The following is an 8,058-nucleotide window of genomic DNA, read 5'->3' as shown; positions in this document are numbered from 1 at the left end:
CAAGTCTAAACAGTCAGCTATATTTGAACAAAAACTCGTAGATTATGCCTAAGACTCAGCTAATAACCGTCAATAAAAGTGCAAGGCTCAAGTAAAATGACATGTTGAAGTACAATATCATCACGAAAATCAATCGTTCCGACTCAACCTATATGCAAAAATAAACGTGAATATTTTATTAATTTTTTGAAATTTTCTAATTTTTTTGGTTTTTTGGATTTTAATGAAATAAATAAATACAATGCAAGGTGAAAAATAGTAGCGTGAATGCAAAACAAATGCAAATGCAGACTCAAAAGGATGCATTATCCTCCCCAAACCAAAACGGACAACGCCCTCCTTGTCCTCCAGCATACACCAGCAGATATATACAGGCGAACGGGAATATACAACCAAGAATTGAATAATAATAAAATAAAAAAGGAGACAAAATAAATAAAAGAGCGAGAATAAACATACTATACACGAACTTCCCCAAACCAGCCTGAAAACTGGGGAAGTGAGTAGACCAGCAGCTACTCGTCAGCCTCCTCTGTCACGTCCTCCACCGTCACAACGTAATCCGGGTCCGCCTCCTCCTCTCTCCTCCTCCTCTGCTCCTCTTGAGCTCTCGTTGCAGCCGCCACTGGGTCCTCGTCCTCCTCATGCTCCTCCTCACTAGCAGACTTCGGGTACCCCTCAGCTGGGTACCGGTAGAAGGAAGGGTGTGGCCAACCCTCTGGGATCGGACGGTATCGCCTCATGTGATACTCGTACAGAGGGAACAAAGTGAGAGATATGTCCCTCTCCATACGAGCCTGTCTCTCTGCCATCTCAAGCAACAAACTTTCACGCCACCCTTGGTCCATGACCACAGACGCCTCAAAGGCTGGAGGACAAACAAAATTAGCCAGAAGAACCGGCTGTGCCTGGTCGGGCGCATGAGTAGGAGTAGGAGTAGGAGTAGGGATCGGGGTAGGTGTGGCCGTGGAAGTCTGGCCACCCGTGGAAGGTGTGGATCCCTCTCAGGTCTCAGGTCTACGCCGCTTCCTAGAAGCGGGAAATTTAGGAGGTGGTAGGATTGGTAGGTGGTACTCGGGTAAGGGTGGCGGTCGGACACCCTGTGCAACAGTGGGCAAAGGGACGAGACGAGGTAAGGTGCTACAAGGAAGGTCTACGGACAAGGAACTATTTATCTTCCATGTCCGGTAATCTGAAGTCAGCCAGGTCTAAGAGTGCATAGAAGCTAAGCTCAAGTACCTATCTCCATTTATATACTGTAGGTCACGAGGCAAGGCAGGGAAGAGAGAATGGGCAAGAAAGGTGGTTATGCCACCGCAGACGATGGTACCCGTGGTCTTCACTCCCTGAGTCTGGAAGTACTGGGCGGTCAAATACGCAATGTTGAAGGCAAAGGGGCCTTCGCTGTCGATGTTTAGGTAACCGCCCAAAATGGAAAGCTCGGTGTTAGTGATGTTGTTTGGTTCCTTTCGGCCAAAAATGGCACTTCCCATCAGTCGGAGGAAGTAACGAGGAGGGGGAAGATGGACCTGAGCGAGCTTTCGCTCGGGAAAGGTGGTCTGGGCCAAGGTCCACCAAAGCTGACGGAGGACCTTCCTAGGGGCGGTAGTGACACCCCTGAAGGAAAGGCCGAGTTTAGTGCCAAACTCCTCCAATGTCATAGAAAAAGTCTGGTTAAACAACCAGAAGGACACAGAAAGACTAGTAGGGGCAGCATCGTGTGCCCCGAAGGAGAAGGTGAAGGAGCTGAAGAACTCAAGACTCAGCTCCCAAAAGGTATGGCCACTAATAGTAATAAGTCCGGTCCTCCCCGTGCCCCTCAAAAGCTCACACACCGGCTCATAAAAACCAAGCCTCTCAAGTGACGTACGACATAGGAAACAGGTAGGGAGAAACTCATAGTCAACTAAACGGAAAAATCTGGTGCGATGAACACCGTTAACGAAAATTACCTGGGGTAGTCGGGGTGCGAATCGAGGGAGTCGTCCCCTCGGATGGTAACACGGCCAGCAGCAGGTGTAGCTCGTGCACGACCCCGACCTCTAGAACCTGAAGTAGAAGCTCGTCCTCCGACGGGACGAGGAACTAGAGCCGCCCGTGCAACAGATCGCGGGTGACCACGCAGCGGGGGTGGTCACCGTACTCAAGTACTAGCCGAAGTCGTAATGAGAAGAAGCGGCGAGAGACCGCCACAAAGGAAGAAGGGCTAGCAGCAGTGCTAGCAGCTGTGGCTGAAGTGGTGGCTGAAACGAGGCTAGCAGCAGCAAAGACAATACCAGCAGCACTAACAAGGAAAACAGAGGTAGAGGCTGTGGTACTAGCAGGTGCGGAGGCGGTAGTGGCAGCAGGGACCACCGCCTCAGACAAGGACGGTCTGACAGTCGAGGTCGTAGAAGGCATATAGCTAGAATCCATCCTAGTCAAATAGGGCAGGGGAAAACGATAATTAATTAACAAATTAACAGCAGAAAATTCCCCATGGACAGTCGAAAATTTCGACAAAACAGCCCTTAATTCCAAAATTTTTCCTTAAAATTTCGAGTTGAACAGATAATCATTGATAGGGTGAAGGCTAACAGACAACAATTGCAGCAAATTAAGTAAGGACAGCATGAAAAACCCAAATGTCAGTCGAAAAATTCGGCTGATAAGAACCCTGATCACAAATTATTTCAAAACATTCGAATTAAACATATAAATGGCGATGAGGTAAGGAAATTAATCATCAAGTAGGGCAGATTAAGCATAAAATCATAAGAACAGTCGAAAATTTCGACCAATTTTTGTCTACCCGGAACCCTAATTCTAATTTACTTCAAGAAAGGAAAAATTAAAGCAATTAAAATGCAAAGAAGTAAAGGAATACTTACTTGATGATGAGAAACCCACAAAGAAGCAAATAATCGACAAAAAGAATAAGGCAAATTGGGCGATTTTTCGACACAAAATCACAAACCCTAAAACCCCTAATTGACCGTGTGAATCAACGAAAATCAAAAGGAAAGTAGAGGGCAAATATCGAGTAATTAGCAAGAAAATTATTGTAGGTGTTGGAATTGGTAATGGGCAAGATTTATGGAGGTTTTTGGGAGATTTAGTCGCAAATGGTGAAGGGCAGTAGAAAAAATGAAGAAGGAAATAGAAATATGAAGAAAATAAGGGAGTTAAAGAGACTTCATGCGTATAATTTGAAAATTCACTCTATCGAGTGATTTTAAACCACTCGATCGAGAGCTCTTGTATGCAGTTCACTCGATCGAGTAAAAATCTACTCGATCGATTACTGCCCTATTTAGCTTTTGTCGATCGAGCACTCTGGAACAATTCGATCGAGCATAATTAGCTCGATCGAGTATAAAAAGTACTCGATCGAGCTCTTTTCCTCGTGTAAGGCCTTGAAATTGCTTATAATCTCCCCAAACCTGCATAAAAACATCCGCAAACATATCCCAAACTACCAAATATGAATAGTAACAGTCTATAGTCCTCTAAACTATGCTAAAAATGTCTAAGTTCTAATTGTCCTAATTAAATGCAATAAATAAATTAAACAGAAAATTTAAATTTTTTTTTACAATTTGTTACACGGGGCATTCCCCGCTCACTTCTCAAAACAATTCAGCAGCCCCACGGAGGGCCTCTGACTGGAGGACGTCACTTCAGCAACATTAACCGTCCTCTTCATTTTCCACGACCTTGTACTTGAATCAGTAGGAGGAGAATAGTTGACGTCCACATACGCGCGAACTTTTCTCGTCCTTATTTCTTTCTCACCAGCTTTAACGTTATCATCTCCACTTTGACTGATATTAATTGCACAATGACCATTGACAATTCCTTCATTTTTTTCATCTGTACCTCCAGCAAGGAAAACAGATGAATTCTTCTCCTTTTCGCTCTCAATCTGAGGCGGAGGGGTCACAATGGTATCACAGAATTCCAAATTTTCATTTGGAGTGTTAATAGGAGGGTCAGTAGAGGAAAGGGCATTGCAAGGCTGAGCTTGCATGGGAGCCCTTCGGGACTTAGACTGTTGGAATATTAATTCATCGGCCCCAACCTGAAAAGTCAATGTCTTGCCCCCAACGTCAATCACTGCACGAGCAGTGAATAAAAATGGTCTCCCTAAAATGATAGAGGTGTGAGTATCTTCCGGGATGTCAAGTACAACGAAATCAATGGGAATAAAGAACCTCCCGATCTTAACAGGTATGTCCTCAATTACACCTAACGGCCGTGATATACTACGGTTGGCCATCTGTACAGTCATGTTCGTGCAAGTAAACTTAGTCAAACCAAGTCTCTTGGCAAGAGACATGGGTAAGACACTCACGCTAGCGCTAAGATCGCATAACGCGTTGTCAATCAAGTGGGCACCTATATGACACGGAATCGAGAAACTACCCGGGTTTGACTATTTGGGAGGTAACTTATTCTTAACTAGGGCAGTCCCTACTTCGATCAAAGCTACCGTCTCATGATCATTAATGTGCCTCTTACGCGATAAAATTTCTTTCATAAATTTAATATAAGAGGGTACATGTGTCAGCAATTCGGCGAACAGAACAGTGACTTGCAACCTTTTCAAGAGTTCGGCAAATTTACCGAACTATTGATTGGCCTTCGTGTTCTGTAATCGCCTCGGAAAGGGCACGGTAATTGGTATTTCGAGCCCCTTGTTCCTCCCTTCCAACGTGTCGGCTGGATCAAGCTTTATATCCTTTGATCGAGACTTCCTTCCTCTCGATCGAGGTCTTTCAGGAGAGATTTCACTTGATCGAGCACTAGCAGGCTCTCGATCCAGTTTTTCTTTATCAGCAATAGCCGATCGAGCAAAACTATCACTCGATCGAACTCTTTCCTCAAAATTTCCACTCGATCGAGTTGTTTGGGCTACTCGATCGAGCTGTTCTTTTTCCTGTTCACTTGATCGAGCAGTATTTTCACTCAATCGAGTCCTTTCTTCATAAGTTTTCCTCGATCGACCCCCAGAAACTAGTCGATCGAGCACTTTCTTTGTTGTCAGCTCGTTTTCGTCAATAGTACACTCTTCATCAGTAGTAATTACCTTCCTCGGGTCTGAATTCAACAGCTCGGTCCCTCGTATGAACGACCGCTTCTCTGATTTATTAAATTCACCGTCTCATGTGGATTCTTATCGGTTTGTGACGGCAAATGACCCTGCTTTCTCGTGGACTGGTTTGCGGCTAACTGGGCAACTTGAGTTTCAAGTGACTTGATTGACGCATCTTTTTGTTGGTCACTTTGCTGCCACTGTTTTGTCAAAGACTGCAACATCGTTTTCAACTCAGACATCTCACATGCCCCACCCGAAGATGATGCACCGTGATTGGGAGGAGGGAAGGAAGGAGGCTTTTGAAAGCCTTGTTGAGCCTTATGAGGAGGGACATATGGCTGCTGCTGCTGCGGTGGAGGAGTGAGATTGAGCACATTTTTAATTGTCCACCTCAAGTTGGGGTGGACTGCCCCTTGGTTATTATAATAGGAACCCCCTCATTGCCTATATTGTTGAAAAGCAAGGACATGTTCCTTCTCTGTAAGACTGTCAATAGGAGTATGACCGTCGTTGTTCCCACACCTCTCACATGTGACGGTGTCATGTCTAGTAAGCAAATAAACCGTCCGTGGCTCCCCAGCAGATTGCAGCTCCAATCTATCAAAATGGGCATTCATGGCTTCCAGCTGAGCCACGACTGCCTTATAAACCGCGTGAACCTTTCGAATACCGTCTCGTGGGTTCCCATACTCAGAAAAATGGGTCACCATCTCCTCAATAATGGCACATCCCTTATCATCATCAGTATTCTTTTAAAATCTTCCGTTGGATGATGCGTCAAATATAGCTTTGTGGTCATCGTACAGCCCATTGTAGAACTGATTGGACAGAAACAACGGATCAAAACCATGGTGAGGAAGAGACCTCACCAACCTCTTGAACCGACACCAAGCTTCATTGAAGGTCTCATCAGGTGCCTACTTGAAACTAGTGATCTTTGCCCTCAGCTGATTGGTGCGCTACGGAGGGAAATATCTCTTATAAAAAGCAAGAGCAAGGGTCTCCCAGTCTGTGATCCCTGCGGCCGTATGGTCCAAGTCGGTCAGCCACTCCCTGGCTGAGTCGGTCAAAGAAAAAGGAAACAGCACCTCCTTAATCTTGTCTTGAGTTACCCCATTTGTGGCGGGGATAGTAGAACAGTAGTCCGTAAAGACCTCCATATGCTTCCTCGGGTCTTCACCTGCCACACCTCTAAAGAGATTTCTCTCCACCATATTGATATAAGATGGACGGATGTCAAAACTATTCCCATCCTTAGTTTGGAGATTGAAACCCTTGGGAATAGATGATGTTTTAGGCTCCGAATGACTTGCAATATTCGGCATCTTTAATGGTTGGTTTACAGAACTGAAAATGTCTTCTTCAAAAGACTGGTCTTCTGTAAATAGGAAATGCTGAAGCTTGGGTTCGAAAGTACTCAAGCCTTCCTTTCGTGATTCTCTTTACAGACGGAGTCTATGCCTGAACAGTCTCTCTGGCTCAGAATCAGCTGAAACTAACACTGAAAGAAAATAGATAAGAACTGTCTCAAGGAATAAGAATTCCCTGAGACGGATAAAAATAAACGAAACAAAAAAACAGATAGGGCAATTGCCTCCCCGCCAACGGCGCCAAAATTTGACAGGGCAGTCGTATACCTATCAAAAATAACCAACTAAACTAACTATATAGCTAGGGAAGTCAGCTCGATCTCCACAGGGAGGCAAGATATCTGTAAAAGGTCCGTCTAAACTAAATAAAGGCTTAAAGGAAAGAGTAGTAAAGAAAGAGCAGTAAAAGCAAGAAAATGTAATAGAGATGATCAATAAAAAAGGAACATGTCGAGATTCGGTTCACTACGGTAGTCCAGTGACTCAACTATAAATAACTTAGATAAATTACTGTGAGACGGATATGGAAAGGTCCTTCCGGTCCACTTTATATCCTAGAATTTCCACTAACTTAACTTCCGTCCTCGTCAGGGTAGTCTACTGTTCATAGCAGGTCTATTTAGTCCAATCATCCGATCCAGGATTAAATTTAACCAGATTAAAGGGTAACTTAGAAGTGTGCACTCAACTAAGTCGGTAAATACAGTTAAATTGCCATGGGGACAGAGTCTCACAAATAATTCATCTAACCTATTCACTACATCATCACATTTCTATCGTAGATCCCCTAATCCCAACATGAAATAAATTAGCTACTCATATTATTGATGTTGTCAATATCAAATACAATGAAATAACTAATAAATAACATGATAAAATAATAATAAAATTGCATAATAAATTAGGGCAGAAATTATAGGGAACAAAACAAGTAATTAAAGTAAATGAATGAAAGATTAAGATTAAGGAAGAGAAAGAGATTACAATCGCGGGGATTCCGGCGTAAAGAACACTAGATCCGAGCGAGAGATAATCACAATGTAGAGTTACAGTGAAGTGAGAAAAGCAGCGTTCAAGAGTAGTGTAAAAATGATAGATCAAAAGATGATCCCAATGACCTAATTATTATGCGTTTAAATAGAAATTAGCAAAGTCCATAAACTAAAATAGGTAACACGGACTAATTAAGGCCCGTGAGATACCAAACCACTCGATCGAGCAGTTTGAAACAGCTCGATCGAGGACTTCTTCAAGCAATCCACTCGATCGAGTAGAAATACTTCTCGATCGAGTAACCTCTAATTCCAGCATTGTCGATCGAGTAGAATAAACTGCTCGATCGACCTCCAAAGCCACTAAATCCACTCGATCGAGTAATAAATGTCCTCGATCGAGTGTTCTTCCTCTGAAATAGCTCCAACTCGTAGCCGACTGCTTCTTAGACCGTTCTTTCACGCATCCCAATGCAGTATCTCGCTCTGAAAATCCCGTCACCTAAAAATGCATGCAAAACAGGACGAAAATGGTACGATTCTACTACTTTCACGTCCATTCCTGCAAAATAGACAAGACGAACCAAAGTAGCCATTTCGGGGCATAATGCAATATAAA

General features: G+C 43.8%; 1 non-coding gene across 1 annotated transcript; it reads left to right on the top strand.

Moving 5' to 3' along the window:
* The first annotated feature begins 5,920 nt into the window (after positions 1–5,920).
* On the top strand, positions 5,921–6,026 carry LOC141593398 (small nucleolar RNA R71). Its single transcript, XR_012521483.1, has one exon. It is a non-coding gene; the product is annotated as a small nucleolar RNA R71 (small nucleolar RNA).
* Positions 6,027–8,058: the final 2,032 nt, after the last annotated feature.

The sequence above is a fragment of the Silene latifolia genome, chromosome 7 (assembly GCF_048544455.1).
Source record: "Silene latifolia isolate original U9 population chromosome 7, ASM4854445v1, whole genome shotgun sequence".
NCBI lineage: Eukaryota > Viridiplantae > Streptophyta > Magnoliopsida > Caryophyllales > Caryophyllaceae > Silene > Silene latifolia.
The sequence above is the reverse complement of the archived record's forward strand: the minus strand, read 5'-3'. Positions and strand labels throughout refer to the sequence as shown.